Genomic DNA, 21,636 nt, shown 5'->3' with positions numbered 1-21,636 from the left:
TAAGTACCTTTGTTGACCTGAGCTTTGGCACCTATCTTTTCTCTCAGCATGGGAAGTTCTGTTTATCTGACCTGTTATGGAATGTACAAGTTTTGAATTGCACAACAGGCTTTAATTCTGAACATGTCTGTTTTTTTAAGGCTGGAATTTAAGCACTTAAGGAACTTTGTTGATCTTGGTTCACAGGCAATTCAACTTGAAACAAGGCACGCTTTTTTTATAGTGAGGGCAATTCACCACGAACAAACTAGCAAGGGAAGTGTTGGATTCTCCATCTCTGGATGGATTCAGAGAAAAATTGGATGCCTTTTGTGAAAATATGCTTTAGTCAAACATAAATTATCGTGCTCATGCAGGGGTAATCAGACAAAATTCTACGGCTTTTTGTGACCCAGGGACTGCTTGGTGCTATCTGGCAAAGGGCACATTGGGTGCTTAGGATTTTATAGGGATCCCCTTGGTTGGGATATCTGTAAAATAGTTCACCAAAGTGTGGCATGAGAGTCAGCAGTCCTCTTATCACCGTAATCATTGTGACATGTGAATACAGACAATATTTAAGGAATTATATCTATACGGAAAATTATGCTTTTGAGGTCTTACAATTAAGGCAGGACATATCTAAGATATCTAAGATATATTCCTTTCAAGTGGGAGGAACAGACACCTATCTTCCTGTCTGGCCATGTGTGTATTATGCATTGTGTGCCTCGCAATTTATTTGCATACTGAGCCAACTGCCTGTTAAAAGACTGTGAAATCTACAAGAGAGGAAATATACAGGAAGGAACAAATAGCAGGGTTGTCCTGTTTATGAATAAAGACAAGGGATTGTTCTGGAATATCATGACTGCAAACGATCCAGATGCACTGGATCCTTCACTGAAGAGGCAAACTGACACTATGAATGTCTCATGAAAGAAGCACTGCAAGGATTTGGGGTGAGCAACAGTCTACAATACATGAACATATTTTGAAAATTAAGTCTAAGGCTTAAGCTTTGGAACACGTTATAATTTTATATGTAGCCATGTTTCCAATACTTCCACTTGCTACTGATTGAATGTTTATGCTTTGTTAAAGAAACTTATACTTGGCTTTATTATAAATATATCTACACGGTGAGTGTTAAGGGTCACAATGATGTGAGGTGGGACTGTTTCTTTGGAAGCATGAGTCTGAATACTACACGTGTCCAGTGGACTAGTGGCTGGACACTCCAGGAAGATGCTCAGGGGCATCAGACATTGGGATGTGCCAATTACTAAACTATAGAGTGTCAGCAAGACCTATGAGGCTGACACAGAGCACTTGCCCTGCACTGGCCCTTTAAGGGCAAAAACCCAGCCTTGAGTGAGGCAGTTGTTGTTAATGAGGACCCAGCTGGGAGCTATATAAGGAAGGGCTCCTCGAGTGAAAGGTCAACTTATTGCTGCTTTGGATAGAGAGTAGGAAGGACCTGTCTGGGGGTAGCTCAGCAGACTGCAGGGCTTGAAAACAAGGCCTGAGGTTCCTAGGGCTGCAGAGGGACAGCCATGGTAAGCAAAGGCAGTAGGTCCATGAGGGGCTTAGGGACACTGAGTGAACCGGAGGGCAGTGTCCTGAAGAGGACACTGTGGTCCAAGAATAACACCGGTCTGGACTAGAGAAGCAAGTAAGAACACGGGGAGATACTAGCTAGAGGGAGGCATCTAGAGAGTTGATGAATTAATTCCCAGGGCTACCAGCTGGAGGTGCCATGGTGGTGAGTCTGGCCCATGACAGAGACCTTGAAGGGAGTGCTTCTATTGCCCATGGCTGCTGTGGTCAGAGAGCTGTCCCCTAGTTGGCACAGAGAAGGGTTCTTCACACTAAGGACAAATGGTAACCATGGTAGTCTTTGAAAGTGGTACAAGAGGTCAAAGAAGATGATTGACTAGGCTGTTCTGGCCTTAATGTCTGTAAATATGATAATCTAGTCTCCTTATTAGCCTAGCTTAATTCCTCTAAGACAGTGATTTTAAATTTGAAATAAAATATAACTAGTTAATACATTTTTAAATACTTTTCAAGTCACAAAGTCATTCAACTAGTAAACTATAGATAATTTTACCAGAGCTGGTTGACATTTGATGATTTTATATCATGGGTTTCAATTAAGTGACTAGAAAATGTTTCATTTTAAATGAAATTGAGTGGTGTGTGTGTGTGTGTGTGTGTGTGTGTGTGTGTGTGTATATATAAATGTTTGTTATTCAAAATGGTGGTGGAAAGAAAATTTTACCATCTCATTTTTTTTTCCTATTGGAGAAAAAAGTAATGTTGCAGGAAACAAATTTCTAAACAATTTTTTTTCTAGAGAAAACAAATTTTAATTTTGAATAAAAAGGCATTAGTTTTTATCAAATAAAATAATTGTGAAAAGTTTGAAATGAAATGAAAGCATTTTTCCAACATTTTCAGCAAATAAACACTTTGTCCATCTTTAATTGTCATTGCTTCAGATAGATGTTATATACACTTAAGAACATTGTGCTGACTCTGCTAGTACTGACAGTATTTTCTTTTTGCATTATGCTGTGATGTAGCAGACATTCCAAGCAAATATGGCACATTGGAAAAGCCTGTTTGTTCTGAAATATAGGGCCATAGAATTCAAACTCTGTAATCCTGCTTTTCATGAGGAATAACATTATTCCTGAACTTGTAAGTCTGAAATAACATTAGTGTGGATGCTCCTGTGCTTCTAATTTAAACTAATTGGCCTCTGGGAGGCTTCCTACAGGTCCCCAGAGTGCTTTCTAGTACTCTGAGTCCAAGTAGCACATCCACATTAACAGAGCCTGCCTTGAGTCAATTCTTCTCTGTAGTGAGGAAATGGAACTTCCAATTTATAAAATTGAGTGCCCAGAAGTTGAGTTTAGTAAATTCAAAATATCTCCTAGGATAGACATGGGCAGACTGTACTGTAGATTTTAAAGTGCTTAAAGGTCTGTTGAAAATTCCTCAGTTTAAGTCAGTTCAGGCTTCTAAAAAACAACTAGTTCACAAAGGCCACACTCAAGTATGTAACACAATTATTAGCATGCTAATTCCCCTACTAGAACTATATCATCTGATTCTTGCAGTCATTCTCATAAATATAACTTGATACTTTCTTCCTTATAGGTAGCATGGTGATTAGAGAAAGTGGATTTCAGCTATTTGAGGGATGTTGACCTATAGCATTACCTCAATTCACTGACTCAAATCATGCACCAAGATTGTAGTTCTTGTTCCTATTCTTTTTCATGGCACCCAGCACACTCTTATTATTATTGCTTGGCCCATCTCCTTCCTTTGTCCTTGTTAAAATTTGGCAGCAATGGGAGCAAACAGAAACTGCTGATTACATGTACAGCTGCTACGCTGCAGTTGCTATGCAGAAACCAAATTATTATATTTTTAACACAGTGCAGTGTTTTGTCAGCTTGCACTGGGTATGCTGGCACTTACTTGTGTCCCGCAGTCTGCATTATGAATACTGCATCTACATACCAAGAATTAAATGGTCAATTAAAGACACAAAGGTCAGATGGCTGAATTCCTTACTCACAGTGGCAAAGCAAAGCAACTTTCCACTAAGTTGAAAAAGTTCACAACCTATCCCGAAATTAGTGGATATCATCACTAGTAGATCAAGATCAAAAGCCTAGGTAGGGCACAGGTCCTAGCCTTGCTTTCTGATGCGGGCACTAATGAAGACCCTTTTGACAATGCTTCATTGTGGCTCCCACGGTGATCATTGAAATCCTGGTTCTGCAACTTCGGAGCACGCTACTGGGGTGGATGCTATGCTGGTTGGAACCAACTTGGCTCATTCATTTGGAAGTGCTACTCTGATAAATAAAGAGCTGTTTCGAGCACACAGGAGTGGAATGACTGTAAATACATTTTATATGAATTTTAAATGTCTAAATATGGTAGGACAGTGCCCCAGGTTCCTCAAAGGAAAAGCTGCAACTACATGATAATAACATACTCCACTTAGAAAATTGCTGGCACTATCAGTATAGTCACATACTTCATTATGTTACTTATGATTATGCTGAACTTGTGTCTTTTTTTCAGTACAACCATTTTTCATATTCATATGCTTTTAGTGTTAAAGGGTATGTATATGTATAAAATACTTCTATCCTTAGGTCTCTTGCTTTGTATTTTTGCTTGCTTTTTTTTATCTGTCAGCACAGTGTGATGTTTTAACTGAGAAACTTATGCTTTTCCCCCCATACCTGTTGCACCTTTACATTTTTAAGCACTACTCCTTTCATAGAATCATAGAATAATAGGACTGGAAGGGACCTTGAGCGGTCATCGAGTCCAGCCCCCCGCCCTCAAGGCAGGACCAAGCTCCGTCTACACCATCCCTGACAGATGTCTATCTAACCTGTTCTTAAATATCTCCAGAGAGGGAGATTCCACCACCTCCCTTGGCAATTTATTCCAATATTTGACCACCCTGCAGCTTTGTTTGTCCTCCTAGCTCAGTGCAGAATCAGTGAAGACAAATGGTGTGTATTCTTTCATAGGGACTTTACATTTCTTCTTTCCTGCTTTATTCTTTTACCTAAAAAAGTCTGGGGGTAACAATATTACGATCTCCAAACATTGAAAAGAAATGAGTCAGGCACCCAAATTCAGGAGCTAGATTAAAAAATAATTATTTTTTTTAAATGTTGGGGTTTCTGCCAACCCTTCTGGTTTTTGAGCCATTATGATTCACATTTGCAAGAATTTATCTGAAGACAAAAACCTCACTTCTTTAATAAAAAAAAAAGTGGAAGCTTGCATTCTCATATAATTAAACGTATCCTAGAAGTGGGACTTTAAGTAAAACACCAATATGCTAGATAAAATTGAGAGAACTATTAACATCTAAAATATGCAAAGAAAATCAGCACTTAGGTTTTTGTTGAAGAAAGGAAAGAAGGAAGGAAGAAAGAGAGCCTTTCATTGGAAAAAAATTTTGAATGAAAAATTTTGGTTAACTCTCTCTACTTATTCACTTTTCATGAAGGGACGGGTTTTACCATCCACCCAAAAAACTAGAGGTTTAATCACTTGGATTTCACCAATATATTAACATCAAAATCATTTTCATTTATTTAGATACTTTAAGACCTGGTCTTGCAGTGTTGGGTACTCTGGCCTTAGTCCTGCAACCTACTTACCACACACTCAGTTTTAAGCACATAAATAGCCCCATTGACTTTCATGAGACTTAAAAAACAGGTGGTCCTATAGCATCTTAGAGACTAACATAAATATAGATAGTATCATGAGCTTTCATGGGCACAACCCAAGTTAAGCGTATGTTTAATTGCTTTGCTATAGTAGGCCAGAATTTTCAGCACCTTATAGGATCAATCCCTACCATATAAAGTTAGGAGCTTAAGTGCCTATTTTAGAAAATCTTCTCTTTTTTATAGTTGTAGGTTATTGCTTTGACATACAGAAGACTCAGTGGATCTAATTTTTAATTTGCTCCACTCTCTCTCCTCTCTGGGATTGTATTAGATTGCTTCTCTCCTGATTAAATGAATGGATCAATTAATACATCTTCTTACAACTGCAATAAAAACAGTACAAATCATCCTGGGAGAAAAATGTTATAATTGATTTTTAGACAAAAGACAAGTGATGAACTTACTTTTTAAGCCTTCCAAAGCTCTGTCAATTGCAACTTCAATGTGTGTCTCAGTTTGAAATACATGTCCTTTTAGTGACTTCAACAAACTACTTATTGCAGTCATGTTTTTGTCCTAACATCAGATAAAGTGCAGATAGGAGAGTTCTCACACAGAGTATGTCAATAGTTTAATGTTCTGTACACATAAATGCTGTGCTAATAAACTGTCTGGAAATTTTGTAACTGAATATAATATTAAGACACAACAAATTGCGTATTATGGATTAGCAAATACATGAGTTGGGTGCTCTCAACTTGGGAGCTATATCTTAATCCTCATTTTCAAATACACCTTGGCATATTCAAGTGCTACTATGTTCAAGAGTTTTTAATGTTAACTGGAATTGAAATTGTTCCATATACTGAATAGGGCCAGATTGTCCTCTCAATTACACTTTTAATCTAGCTCTCAGGATTACCAAGTCAGTGGTGAAGTGGGGCTAAGGAAGATGTCTTGCTTCCCGTGGCCCTATGTCGCTCCTGGAAGCAGCTGGCATGTATCTATAGCCTCTGGAGGAGTTGGAGGGTGGGGCGGGAGATTGGGGGTCTCTACATGCTGCTCCTGCTTCTAGGCATTGCCCTCTATTGCTCCCATTGGCCAGGAACAGGGAACCACAGCCAATGGGTGCTGTGGAGGTGGTGCTTGCAGATGATGGCAGCATACGTAGCTACCTCTCCCCTCCCTGCCCCCACTGCCCAGGAGCCATGTGGAGCCAGAGCAGGCAGGCTCCACTTAGCTCCACTGCACTAGCACCTAATTGCTGCCCGAGATGAGCAGCACTAGCCTAGGGCCAATGCCCCTCACCACCTCCCACATCCTAACCCCTGGTCCCAGTCTTACATTCATGGCCTGCCATTCAATTTTCCAACCCAGATGTGGCACTTGGGCCAAAATATTTGCCTTAAGGCACCACTGCCTTAAACACTGTTTTTAATAGAAGGATAGAATAGAATAGCCCATAGGGAATAAAGACTCTTCTACTGGTTTTAACTTTTTTTTTTATTCCACGGAGTTTTGAAACAATCTTTATCTCCATGGACAACCAAGAAGTGGGGAAGATCAAATCCCACTTCCACACAGAAATAGCTAGGCAAGTTGTTCTTTATAGAGAGGGGGTTGTGACAGATATAGCAATCTCCTGCTTTATCCTTGAAAGATCTCATGTTGTGAGGGAAGAGGCGACAAATATTGCAACACTATGCAGTAACGTTAGGGTCCATCGTTTGAATTGTCTGTGTTAGGCTGTATTCTACTCTGTGGGGAAAGGCTACTGCAGTTCTTACAGTAACTAAAACCAGTAAGGGATGATTGATTTATCTTAATCAGGTTGCAGTCCCACAAGGAGAGGTGTCCATATATTACTTCAAACTAGATTTTCCAGAGACCAACAAACAAAGATAGGACTTGGGGTTATTTGCCCAAAGTTTAATCTGACTCAGTCTTCTTTTTGGTTCAGCAAATGGACAAAACTTTCTGTCCACGGGTGCCCTTGTCCTCTTGGAAAAGGACTTTGGTCTACTGAGGTCCGATGAGACTGATGAGTAAGCTTTGGTAAGCTTTTAGCATTCATATAGGAACTTTTATTGTTTGTATATTTTTTTGGTAATGCTTTCACTTTAAGGATAAAGATGCTTTTTTTATGAACACCTGTGTGGTAACTCATAATTGCTTGCAATTATGGTGTTCATAGCCTTTGAAGAGCAAGCAAAGCACCCATGCAGGCCTACTTAGGCAGTCTGACATGCTGGAAATATAAGAGTGTAAATATGGAACTGTGCAGTCTGGCAGAACCCCTAGTCAGGAGGGAGAGAGACATGGGTCTGAGCCTGCGGGTGTTGATGGTTCAGGAGCCTAGAGTTGGTACTCATGATGGAGGTGGAATATAGGTGCTGTTGCCCTGAACTGTAATAAAGTGATCTGGTTCATAACAAATTTCTATCGGGGCTGGATTAAGTCGGGGCTGTAGCCCAGGGCACCGGGCTAAGGGGGGGATATTGGAAAAAGATCTCTGGGCCACCAAAAGTGCAGATCTTTTTGCAGGGCCCCCTTAGCTTGGGTCCCAGTCTGCAGTCCCTAAAGCCTTGCATGAAGACTTTGCTCCCCACTAGCTCCCATAGGCTGGAAATTGCAGCCAATGGGAACCGTGGAGGAGAGCAGTGTCTGCAAGTGAGCGCAAGGCAGTGCACATAGCCACCTGCCCCCTCCCCTCCCTGTGGCCTGCATCACCAAAAGGGACCTGCCCCAGGTAAGTGCCCTGCATCACAACCCCCCGGCCCCAGCCCTGAGTTCCCTCCAGCTCCCTAAGCCCTGCCCAGACCTTGCACCCCCACCCCAATCTCCTGCCCTAAGCTCCTCCCACAATCCAAACCCATTGACCCTACCCTAGAGCCCTGTTCTGTACCCCAAATGACTCATCCCAAGCCTCACCCCTGAGCTAGCATTCCTAGTCAGAGTCCTCACCCCTCCCACATGCAACTCACTGCCTCAACTCACAGCCTCCTCCCATGCTCTGAATCCCTCATTCTAGGCCTCACCCTGGAACCTAAGGGGGGTCTCACAAAATCTAATAGTTCAGAGACCTCAGAGCAGTTAATATGGCCCTGATTCCTATATACCCTGTATTACACCACAAAGTATAGATCATACTTAGCAGTCAAGAGCTGGGGCATAGTAAGATAAACTGATTTGTAAATAAACATGCCATGCTTAGTTTTGTGGGGGCCGTATTGCTATTTACAGTTATTCAGACATCTCCAGAGTATTTGTGAAAAGGTTTGAGAATTAGTGCTATGTGACACAAGAGATAAACCTAGCTCAGCACAAATAAGAAAAAGTAACTAGTCGGAGTGAACACGGGGTGAGCAACTCAGAGTGCTTAACTTATTCATACAGATTTGTCAGTTATTTTTTTTATCCATAACAAAATACTTTCAGAGGAAATCAAGCTCAGGGCCTGAACAATTTGATAATCAAGGAAAGGGCTACATTCATAACTCATATTATTTATGATGTACAGTTTGACCTATTTGGCTAGCCTGTTTTCTGCTATCTGACAAAATAGATTGTACAGCCCATATTAATGACACCAGAACATTTTAAAATATACCTCTAATTTAAGTGGTAGTCATGAAAAAATTGTGAATTTTAAAGTGGAAATATTGTAAACAGTAGTTTACAAGAAAAAGTTGAACTAATTTTGTCTTCTAGACCATTTTTTTCCCCCAAACAGAAGCATATCCATGGAGGACATGTGTTAGATAAGATATAGAATCTATACTAGACAAGATTACCTTTCAAGGATGTTTTTTGAGTTCCCACAGGAAATAATGGACATTCCAGAAAGGGCTAAAGAAAGAGCTAAAACAATAGGATTTTGATGGATAGGTTCCTAAGATTTTGTGTTCGTTAGGCACACATTCCTTAGACAGCACTGAAATTAGACTGTTACCTACATCTGAACCAAACCACTGTCTTTAATTATATAAAACTTGCTCCTCCAAATTCTGCTGCCATTCAAGCTTATACCACCCTACTGAATTCACAGGCATTATTTTGGGCTGAATTTGTATGTAGCTTTATATATACAAACACATTTATAGTCATCTTGCTGGCAATATTTGAAACAAACAGAAAGATTTTAGGAATTTCAATGACTAAGGATGCATTTCATAGGTGGTTGCACCAAGGAAGGGCTATTCCGATATACACAATAAATTGAAATAAATAATATCAGTGAAACCTAAGGAAAGTATTTAGTCTTTTATATTGTTCATCTTGATGTATTAACCAGAATAAAAGATCAAGTGCTTAATATCTGATGTCTGATCTAAATAAAGTTCATGGACTTCAATAAACTTTGAAGCAGGCTCTCAAGAGCACAAAGCAAATGGTAAGCTACATTATATTGCATAGCCCTAACTTAAACATTTTTTCTATTTTAAGAACTGATAACGTACAACCTGCAAGAGATTTTTTTTCTCTGAGGGAAAAATATTGTTTCCAGGCAGTTTACAGGGTTCTAAGTATCTCTTCATACCTTTGAATTATTAATCTTTTAAAATCCAAGATCCTTGCATTAAATATTAAAGAATAAGACACAGCATTGTAAATTACAACCAAATAGTGAAGATACATTAGTAGCTGGAATGCCATCTGGACAATGCTATTAAATATCCATCTGCTTTCAGTATCTCGCACATGTGGCTGACAACAGGGTTTTCTTCTATAGGCAGAACTTTTTTGATTTCTTGAGACATACCTCTGAATTGTGCAGTTAGATTTTTCCATACCTATAAAAGGGCAAATCTGCATTTATTGAAACATGGAGCATAATATATTGTTAAAGAAACTGAACTGAGTGGACTAACTTAGGGAGTTGAAGCAGGAATCAGGCTTACAGGCTAAAGTGAGGGTCAGCACCAGAATCAGAGTCTGAATGCCAGAGCCAAGGGTCAAGACAGAGTCAATCCCAGGAATCTGAGTTGAAGGTCAGAAGCAGATTATCTGCAGTCAGGTTAGGAAGAAGCAGAGTTGGATTGAAAGTGGAAGCATGGATGGGATAGGCCTGGAACAGGGGCGACTCTTTGCTGTAGCAGAGCAGGATCTATGCTGTAGTCAGTCTGGGTAAAGATATCAAGAATAGTAATAGAGATGTAGCTGTGTTGGTCTACTCTAGCTGAAACAAAATACAGGACTATGTAGCACTTTAAAGACTAACAAAATGGTTTATTAGATGATGAGCTTTCGTGGGCCAGACCCACTTCCTCAGATCAAATTGTGGAAGAAAATAGGCATGATCATATATACCAAAGGGATACAATAAAAAAAGTGAACACATATAAAAAGGACAAATCAAATTTCAGAACACAGGGGATAAGATAATTAGCTTCAAAGGCATTTTAACACCAGACTTGAAAGAGAAACCTCTGAACTGTCATTCATGCTTCAATTTGACACTTTTCACCAGGGTCTTAACAAAGATGCTAATTATCTTACCCAATACAAAGATAGCTTCCCCAATTATCACCTCTAATATCATTAGATCACAGACATTTACCTCCTTCCCTCACCCCCTCTGTTCTGAAATTTGATTTGTCCTTTTTATATGTGTTCACTTTTTTAGTCCTGTTTTTTGTTTTGGGTATCAGAAGCAAGATAAGCACAAAGGAGAGAGGGTTGGAGGTGTGTGTGTGTGTGGGGGGGGGGGGCATCCTTGAGCTGCTGCTGGACTTAAGGCCTGTGCCTCAATCTTGAGAGGTGAGTTGATTCAAGATTTTGTATGGTCAGCCAGATATTATCGCCTATGGCAAGGTCATGGACAGTCTGACAGCACTGATTAGCATATGTTTGTATGCCTCCATAGATGCTTGTAATTTCACCTGGAATTCAGGTGTACCAGGTGGAGATGGATAGTTAAGTCTGTGGCAGCAAAGACGAGGCAGTTCATGGGGATGTTCTGGAGAAAGCCAGGATGAAAACTGTAGCTGGGGTAGGGGGAAGCTTTGCTAAGTAGAGGCTTGAGGGGCATTATTGTTAGCAAACTCAGCACATGGAAGCAGCGACAACCAGTTATCCTAAAAATAAAAAAACCATCACAGGCTTTGCTTGAAACCCAGGTTGACCCACTTCCTGTGCCCATTGGTGTGTGGCTAACAGGCAGATGAGAGATGGGCCTCAATTGCTAGTAGCTTTAGAAGTTCCTGCACAAACGAAGAAACAAGCAGCACCGTGGTCAGGCAAGCAGTCATGAAAGTTATTCTGCAGGAAGACACTAACCATTTCCAGGGTGCAGCCAGGAATGAAATGTGTTATCTTGTTTGGGAGATGGATGATGACTATGATTGTTGTATGAGACTGGTAACATGGCAGGTCCACTGTGAAGTAGATACACATGGTAGCCCATGGCTAAAGTGGAATAGAGAAGCCCCTAGTGGTTTTGAACAGGGATATGTGGTCCCAGTACAGTGGTTACTGGCGCTCATATAGCTCCTGAATGAGATATAGAAATCTGGCCACCAGAAACTCCTTACAATTAAGTTCCAGGTCTTTAAGTGGCTAAAGTACCCTACAAGGTATATGCCATGACATAACTTAAGAACCTGCAGCATCATTTGCCCCCTCGGGATATAGATACAACCATTATGGTAGAAAACCCCAGTGCAGAACCTGAACTCAGGGACGGGCAGGGTGTCCTGTGTATCATAATTCTTTTCTGCCAGGGCTTACTTTGTGAGAGAAATAGGCACATGGATGAATGGAAATGTCAAGATCTGCTTGTTGAAACAGTACTCCATCTAGGAGAAAATTGAGTGAGTTGACTTCCACCACTATTGGATCTGGGAAATCAAAAGGCAGTCTGGGCTTCCAAGTGCACTGGGCTCCTTTTCATAGAATGCAGTTAGAAGATCAAATAAACTGGAAAAAAAAAACCCTCAATGCCTATAGAAATTAGAGAAGCCTAGGAACCATTGACTCCTGCTGATGTCTTTTGGTGTGGATCAGAAATGGCCACAACCTTGTGTGGGCCCGTGGTTAGCCTCATAGGGAAGATAATAGAATTAAGAAATTGGATCTGAATTGACCTCACCTTTTTTTGGGCTTTGCATATAGATGGTATTAGTGAAATCTTTCTAGGTCTCTGAATAGGTGCCAGACAGAAGAAACCTGATGAGGATGTCATCCAGTAATGATGTGTGACACCAAAGGAATTAATTATAATGCAGTTATTGTCCATGTATGGCAAAGCACTCCCTGACATTCCGAATGTCAGATTTGGGAGACAATTATTAATGCTAATCTGTTTGCAAAACTAAATATAAAAATATCTAGATCAGTCCACCACTTTCCTATATTTATACTCTTTATTGTTTAGAGAAAGATGAGTGTGGAGCTAGATTCTGTATCCATTTATTTTGGACTCAATACAGGGGTAATTGGTTAAAATTCAATGACCAGTGTTATATAAGGGGTAAGACTGGGTGAGCTAATGATCCTATTTGACTTTAAAATCTAATACTCTGTCGGTCTATTTATGTCCTTATCAGAGGTGAAAGTAAGCGGGTGCACCCTGGTGCTCATCTCTGGCAAGAGCTGGCTGAGCTGAGGCAAAAGCCAGTAGGGAGCTATACTTTCACCTCTGGCTCTTATACTATAGCTAACAGTAGGATAAGATACTACTACTTAAATTAGTATTAATAATACTCACAAATTATGGGTGTACTTACACACCCTGCAAATCATATAGCTTGTCAAATTATTCATCCTGAAATATATTCTTTACCTATTCAGAGCCTGCCAGGGACCTGGCCAAAGGATCTTTAGGCCATTTCAGGTTTAGGCCCTCATCCTGCAGACACTTACGCATAGATATATCTCTGGCAGAAACTCCACACAATCCAATAAGAAGGAGCGACACTAGGATATAGTCAGTAGGCTAGTTCCTGTTCCACACCCGCATTTTGCCAGCTTTGCACTACTCTGACATTTTATGTGAGTGATTGGAGAGTCTCCTGGTGCAAGGGACTCATCAGGTTACACAGAGCTGGGATAGGCCAAAAGATGAAGCTGGTTTTCCATACTGGTAGTTGAGAGGAGGACAGGCAAAAGAAAGTTCAAATGTGTTAATGGTAATTGCTATTAATACAGACTTGCAAACCAGCTTTGAGTAATCTCTGAAACAATAACACTGTCCAGCAAACCTTTGGCACTGTTTTTCTCTGTTAGAATTGTTATGAAAACGTTACTAGGCAATACTCAAACGATGAACACTTAGTAATAATAAATTCTGCTGAAACCATACCAAGTTCCTCTGCACAAAGATTGCCTCTGTAGTGCCAGATGTGCAAGTCCTCATTCATGGGAAGTAAATGACAAGGCTTGAATTTCATTAACTGTTAGTTGTTTCAGTCCTGAAGTGAAAGCTTAAAAAATGGATGAATATTTTAGTGGAAATTTAAACAGCTTCTCTTATGAGTATTATTTTTATTTCATATTAATATATATATCAGCTGTATATTGCAAAGAGCCTGTTTCAGTCCCTCCTTAATCAACTGTGAAATGAACTTTGATATTAGTGTATGTATCCGTGCACCTTCTCATTTTTTAATATATATTTCCTTCTATATGTGATGAAAGCCAATGTTAATTCAAATGCTACAAAATGATAACACCCTCTTCTAGAATTCCTTTTGCATGATAACTCATTTACTCATGTTATACACCAAAATGCAATCTTCTTAGCAATGAATCATTCTAATCACATGCAGGTGCATAATTATTTCATATTAAGTAGTTTTAACAGCCCAGTAGTTCAGATCACAACTGTAACTGAAATTTTCTCTGTTATACATAAAATGTGTCTTTGAGATAATGGCTTATATGTGAGTTTGTATTTCTTTTCAGCACAGGCCAAAAACATCCTGGCTACGTCTACACTGGCCCCTTTTCCGGAAGGGGCATGTAAATTTCACGAGTCGTCGTAGGGAAATCCGCGGGGGATTTAAATATCCCCCGCGGCATTTAAATAAAAATGTCCGCCGCTTTTTTCCGGCTTTTAAAAAAGCCGGAAAAGAGCGTCTAGACTGGCCCCGATCCTCCGGAAAAAGCGCCCTTTTCCAGAGGCTCTTATTCCTACTTTGAAGTAGTGCCTTTGAAGTAGGAATAAGAGCCTCCGGAAAAGGGCGCTTTTTCCGGAGGATCGGGGCCAGTCTAGACGCTCTTTTCCGGCTTTTTTAAAAGCCGGAAAAAAGCGGCGGACATTTTTATTTAAATGCCGCGGGGGATATTTAAATCCCCCGCGGATTTCCCTACGACGACTCGTGAAATTTACATGCCCCTTCCGGAAAAGGGGCCAGTGTAGACGTAGCCCCTGACTCCCATTTCCAAAGCCCAGACACAACATGAGAGAGTCTCACTCACTCTCAGGGTGAAACAGCAGATTTCCTTCCTGGTTGCATGTTGGAAATTAAAGTCAGCAAGCCTGAGTTTGTGAACACTACTGAACCCAAATAACCAATTTTTTAAATCACACAAGATGTGACAGTTAGCCATAGACATACGTTTCTGATGATCTGAAGACTTACTAAACACAATATCATTCTCCAAGAACTAGGTGAGTTGCAACATAGCTTTCAAGAAATATGCACTAAAGTATACTTTTTCAAAGAATATAAGAATTATCTATGTTTTCTGGCTTCGTTCTGGGGACTCTTCCATAATTCATATTTCTTGGCAAGAGAAAATGGCCTCCTGCCTAGTCCATTAAAAATGCATTTGCTAAGATCATCTTCCTTGCCCATCAGTCTGCAATGTTCATAATTCAAACTCAGTGCATCACTTAGACATAAAATCAGTAGAGCCTTGTGTGGATCTAAATTTATATCCATGGAGGTGGACTTTTGTTAGCCAGTGTGGGGAAACAGAAGCTTTCTTTTTGACTGGTTTGGAGTGCCTTATGGTGGAGGAACACCAGACTTGGGCTGTGACAGCCTTGTCTTGAAACAGTTCACCCCAATTTGATACTCTCAGTAGTGTCTCAGCAGAGAATGCTGTCATAATGAAATTAGGGAAATGTGGTTTTGATTAAATTGCTATAAAGTGGGTGCACAACTGGTTGAAAGACTGTACTTAAAGAGTAGTAATTAATGGTTCATTGCCAGACTGGGAGAGTGCATTTAGTACAGTCCCACAAGGACCAGACCTAGCTCCAGTACTATTCAATATTTTTGTTAATTACTTGGATAATGGTGTGGAGAGTATGTATGTTTATAATAGTTCTGGATGACATAAAGCTGGCAGAGGTGGCAAGAACATGGACAAGATTAAAAGTCAAGACGACAGTGAAAAATTCAAGAATTGGGCTGAAATCAATAGGATACAATTCAATAAATTCAAATGTAAAGTACTTCACATGGAAAAAAAATCAAATGCAGCACTACAAAAGGGCAAGTAACTAGTTAGGTGACAATACTGCTGAAAAGGATCTGGGAATTACAGTGGATTATGAATTCACTATGAGTCAACAATGTGAGGCAGTTGCAAAAGAAAGCTAATATCAGTCTGGGATGTATTAACAGGAGTGTGGTCTGTAAGACATGAGAGGTAATTGTCCCATTCTACTTGGTACTGATGAGGCCTCAGCTACAGATTCTGTGAATTACTCTTTAGGAAAGATGTAGATAAATTGGAGAGAGTCCAAAGGAGAGTAATAAACACAATACAAGATTTAGAACACCTGATCTATGAGAAAAGTTGAAAAAACTGGGTATGTTTTATGGATGTGAAATGTTAACTAGTAACCTGAATGGGCGATGCTTACTGGTTCTGGTTAACTCATAACCAGTGGGGGCTGAAGCAGCTCTCCACCTGCCATGGGCAGGAAGCTGCTCCAGCCCCGCAAGGGGCCTCTCATCTGGAGCAGCCTCAGTGTGTGGGGAGTCTGGACTGCTTCAGACTGGGACTACTCTAGTGGGGATTGAGACCCAGCCCCATGTGCAGGGTGGGAACCAGGAGTAAGTAGCCAACCCCAATGTGGGGCTGGGAGTGGGAGCCCCATGAGTTGGGGGCTGCTCCCTCTGGGCAGGAGCAGTCCCCCGCCTGGATCCCGTTTAGTCAGTTAACTGGTTAAATATTAGGTTAAATATTAACCTAACATTTAACTAGTTAACTGATTAACCGGGATTTTACATCCCTAGTATGTTTAGTCTTGAGAAAAAAGATAGGACAAGAGGATATGGGCTTAATCTACAGCAAGGAAGCATCACAGGTGTGCCTCCTCGTGGCCAGGTGTGGGATAGTAACTGTTTTTGACACTCGGTCCCCTTCTCATGGTTTCCCCATTGCAGCAGTGAACTGCCGTCAAGCAGGTTGGCACTCTGGAGAGGTTATGCTTTAGTCCTCCCCTTCTGAGGTTACAGAGAGTCCAGTGACCTTACAGCAGTTCTTCCATATGTTTCTGGGATCCATTGAATTTATACCTTTACCTTTGGGGCTTTCATCATCCCCCCCTTCTCAGTTTCTTGTAGGGGAACCTAGGTCTACTCTCTACTCTAGGTCTACTCCCTCAAGTTTCTTGCTTCCTCTTTGGATCACTTCCTGGCTCTTATATCCTTTGGGGAGTGATTGTAGACTCCCTGCTACATCTTGCCGATACAAAGCTTCATAGTTTTAGAATTATTACCCAACCCATCATCATCTAGGTGTCACTATGAGTTCAGCAGGACTTTTTCTCTCTTACAGGTGTTGCCAAGTATGTCAATTGGCCTCTCAGGTCAACATTAATCCCTTCGGGATCTGTGTTGGGTACACAGCCCATCACAGGGAGATTTAAATTAGATATAGGGAAAAACTTATTAACTTCCAAGGGAGTCTGTGGAAATCCTGTCTTTGGAGAATTTTAAGAAATGGTTGGACAACACCTACCATGGATGGTCTGCTTTTTCTTGGTCCTGCCAAGAGTGTGGGCGGGACTTGATGACTTCTCAAGGTCACTTTCAGCTGTACATTTCTATAATTCTATGATGGAACGGGTGTGAATTTTGGTAAAGATGACTCAAGATTTGATTAATGTGTTATGTTATGTTGTGAAATACAGAGCAGGCCCCTGCTGAACTGTTTTTATTCCATTAATGATTGTTTGCATTTTAAATCATTTTCTCAATCATATTTGGATGTACACACACATACACTATATAACTATATACACACATTATACACACAACTATGTATACCCAATATTTTTTATTTTTAAACAAAGTGTTTTAACTTGGCACACTTTCCTCTCGGTGTTTGTTAGAAATGCCAGTCTTTCATGATACAACATTTACCATTGCAGTAATTCAGTCAACACTTCATTAACAAAAGAAAACATGAATAAGTAAATAGACCTCCATAAAAAGTAACAGTGAATTTACTAGTTTTATTTGTTATGTACCATTTAATTACAAAGCTGGTTCAGCTTATTTTGTCCAATATGTACTTAAAATATTAGCCTTCTACTAAAGTGCTAAATTAAAGAATAATCAAAATAGAAACTTGAACTGGTTATATTAAAGCAAGATCTGATGTAAAATGGAAAACTTTTATTATTCTTGGCTCAGTAATATGCAACTATGATAATCTCCACTAGCATGGCCTGTGCCTGTCTTTTGTGACAAAACAGAACAGGCCTCTGCTTAGCTGTTTTTGTTCCATTAAGGGTATGATGACTTAACCATTTTGAGTCAGAATAAAGGCTCTTCCTATATTTGAGAAAAGTATGAATCACATATGGACTTTTGAAAACAAAAGTATTATACCCCAAGGCACAGACATATGTGAACACAAGGCCCATTGCTATTCCCAAGTGGGAGAGATTTTCCTAAATTTGATGGCCGGCTCTCAGGAAGAAAGGAGACTTAGGGTATGTCTACGCTACAGCACTAATTCGAACTAACTTAATTTGAATTAGTTAATTCAAAATAAACTCATTCGAATTAGTGCATCTAGACCTAAAAACTAATTCAAATTAGCATTTTGCTAATTCGAAATAGCATGTTCACATTAAGTGGACCCTAAACCGAAGTTAAGGCTGGCCGGAACCAGTGCCGGCAGGGCATCAGGTTAGGACTTAGAGGGTGTGTGGTTTCACGAGGCATACCTGTGCCGATCAAGAAAGGCTTCTTTGTCAGCGCGGCCAGACTGCCCCGATCTGCTGACAAACAGCTGATCGGCAGAGCGGGGCAGCCATTTAAATTTAAACAAAGCCGCGATTATTTTAATAGCGGCTTCATTTCCCTCTGCCGATCTGTCTAATCTACATGCCTCCGTCGACGGAGGCATGTAGTTTAGACACACCCAGAGTGTGGAGCTGCTGCCTCAGACTAGTCGAGGGCTGTGCTTAAAGGGACCTGACCCCCACCCTGGACAGACAATTCTCGGGGTTCTCCGCTTGCTTGTCTAACTCGATGAGGGACAGCAAAGTAGTCCTGTCTTGGAGTGCCCTGAATGCCCACACTCGGCATATCACAGAACTCGGCCATCAGCCTGGCTGCACTTGCCACAGGCTGCCATCCAGGGGTGTCAATCGGGGGACTGTCAGGATCCAGGAGGCCCTGGAGGAGAGCTTCAAGGAGCCCGCAGAACCACCCCAGTCTTCCCCATCGGGGGCTCGTGCCCCATTCCTCCCTCACCTCCTTCCACTTACCCCTCCCTAGACCCCCTTCCTGATGTAAAAAAATAAAGGACACGTGTTTTCAAAAATAGAAACTCTCTTTATTTAACAAAACTGGGGGGGAAGGGAGTGAGAAATTAGCCTCTGGGGAAACTGGGAAAAGGAGGTGGGAGAGGGGAAGAGAAGGGGTAAGAGGGGGAGGGGGAAACCTGGGAGGAGGGAGCTGGAAGGGGGAAGCCGGGGAAGAAGGAGGAGGGGAAGTATAAAACTATGGTACACCATATCTTCAGTACTGTGTATAGATGTGATCTCCTCTCCAAAACCAAAATATCTTTTTTGAGGTAAGGGTTCAGAAAAGGGCAACTAAAATGATTAGAGGTTTGGAACAGGTTCCATATGAAGAGAGGCTAAAGAGACTGGGACTTTTCAGCTTAGAAAAGAGGAGACTGAGGGGGATATGATAGAGGTATATAAAATCATGAGTGGTGTGGAGAGGGTGAATAAAGAAAAGTTCTTCATTAGTTCCCATAATAGAAGGACTAGAGGACACCAAATGAAATGAATGGGCAGCAGGTTTAAAACTAATAAGTGAAAGTTCTTCTTCACACAGCACATAGTCAACCTGTGGAACTCCTTGCCACAGGAGGCTGTGAAGGCTAGAACTAGAACAGAGTTTAAAGAGAAGTTAGATAAAGTCATGGAGGTTGGGTCCATGGAGTGCTATTAGCCAGGGCGCAAGAATGGTGTCCCTGGCCTCTGTTTGTGGAAGCCTGGAGATGGATGGCACGAAACAAATCGCTTGGTCATTGTCTTCGGTCCATCCCCTCCGGGGTACCTGATGATAGCCACTGTCGTCAGGCAGGCTACTGGGCTAGATGGACCTTTGGTCTGACCCAGTATGGCTGTTCTTATGTTCTAAGCTCAGGGCTCAGGGTCGGGGGTCTCATTGGACCAACTTGATTTTCATGCAAACCTGCTCCTTTGGTGGCCAGGCTGGCAGCTATCCTGCCCTAGACAGCCGCATTCCTGTGCCTAGTGCAGAGATCATGGACGTTGGAGGCCTCCCCCCAAACCTGGATGAGGTCCATTATCTCCGCACTAGATCAGGAGGGTGCCTGCCTTTTGTGGCCCCAGTCAGGCTACTGGGAGCCGCCAGCCTGGTCCTGGGAAGAGGCAGAGGGCTGGGTGGCAGCGGGTGGCTGGCCCATGCTGTGCCAGGTGCAGGGTCCGTTGGCTGGGTGCTGGCAGGCTTGCAACTGGCACAAGCACTGTAGCCAGACCGTGCCCCTTTAAAGGCTCCAGGGCCGGGAGAGGGGCAGAAGAGTTTCCCTGGTTTGGCCCAGAGCGGCCACCAGGGCAACCTGGGAAGGGCTAGTCTCCACCTAATTCGAATTAAGTGGCTACACAGCCCTTAATTCGAACTACTTAATTTGAACTAGGCGTTAGTCCTCATAGAATGAGGTTTACCTAGTTCGAAATAAGTGCTTCGCTAGTTCGATTTAAATTCGAACTAGCGGTTTGTATGTGTAGCCCCTATTAAAGTTAATTCGAACTAACGGCTGTTAGTTTGAGTTAACTTTTTAGTGTAGACCTACCCTTAGATAGAGCCAGCACAGTCACTATATTGTTGATTCTGCCACTGCCAGATAATGACAAGAAAACTTTTACATGCGGTTCCTAACAAGTTCCTGAAATTATCACTGACCAGACAAAATGATACATATGCCTATAAAGAGCAATAATTTATAAGTTACCTAGTCAAGATCCTGATTCTACAAAGTAACTTAAACAGGCACCTAATTTAATTTTAAGCATGTGAATAGTCCCATGGAAGTAATAGCTGCATAATGAAGGAAAAGGGGAAAAAAGATTCCCTTTTGAAAAATGATGATATTCTGTTGCTATCATCTCTGGTGAAGAGAAAGAGTCCTGTTCTGAGTTCACAGAGGATAGAATGTGTCAGAGAGGTTCACTCTTGAGTTCCGGGATAACTGAAAAGTATAGCATGAGGTGGAGAAATGGAAAAGCTAGGTGCATTCTTAATCATGTTGTGGACATAGGAAGATGACAAATCCATTCTTTTATAGTCATGGACTCACCATCAAGAAACCCATGTGAAGAAAACAAGGGACAGATTTTGGTATTCTGTCTTCAATCCCTGTAAAGACCAAGAAAGAAGAATATTAGGCTTTTGCTCTTAAGCTACTAAAAGATAAATAAAAACAAGATATATAGTTGGACCTAATTTATTTCGAAGACCTTAGTGTCATTATGTGGCACTGGTATCTGAGTAGTAACATTATTCCAGGCTTACAAGTATCCTTTATACAGAGAAATTACAAATATAGATCTCCAGTCATAAAAATCACTAGCCAAAACTTACAATTGTAAATAATAATAATAAATGTTATCATTATTTCGTAGCACCCAAAAAGGCACAGAAGTAGAAAGACATAAGTATTTTCTGGAGGCAATTAACAGTCTAAATTGGATATTCCAATCTACATGAAAATACAATTCAGGTTCATGGAGAAACTTTGCCAGCCGGCATTAGTATATAGAAAGTGGTTTATGACACATGCTTGAGAAGGTCTCATATCCTACACAGCAAAGAGTGTGGTGTACACTCAGAAATGCACACAAACACAGAGGATATGATGTCATGAAAGACTAGAAGTTACTGAGAAACAAAAGGTGCAAGATGAACTGTTATGTCTTAAAATTCACCTCACTTAGAGAATTTGAAAAAATGTTTAAATGGTATGAAAAATACATGCT

Source organism: Pelodiscus sinensis, chromosome 2 (assembly GCF_049634645.1).
Source record: "Pelodiscus sinensis isolate JC-2024 chromosome 2, ASM4963464v1, whole genome shotgun sequence".
Classification (NCBI taxonomy): Eukaryota; Metazoa; Chordata; order Testudines; family Trionychidae; genus Pelodiscus; species Pelodiscus sinensis.
This window is presented reverse-complemented; position numbering follows the sequence as displayed.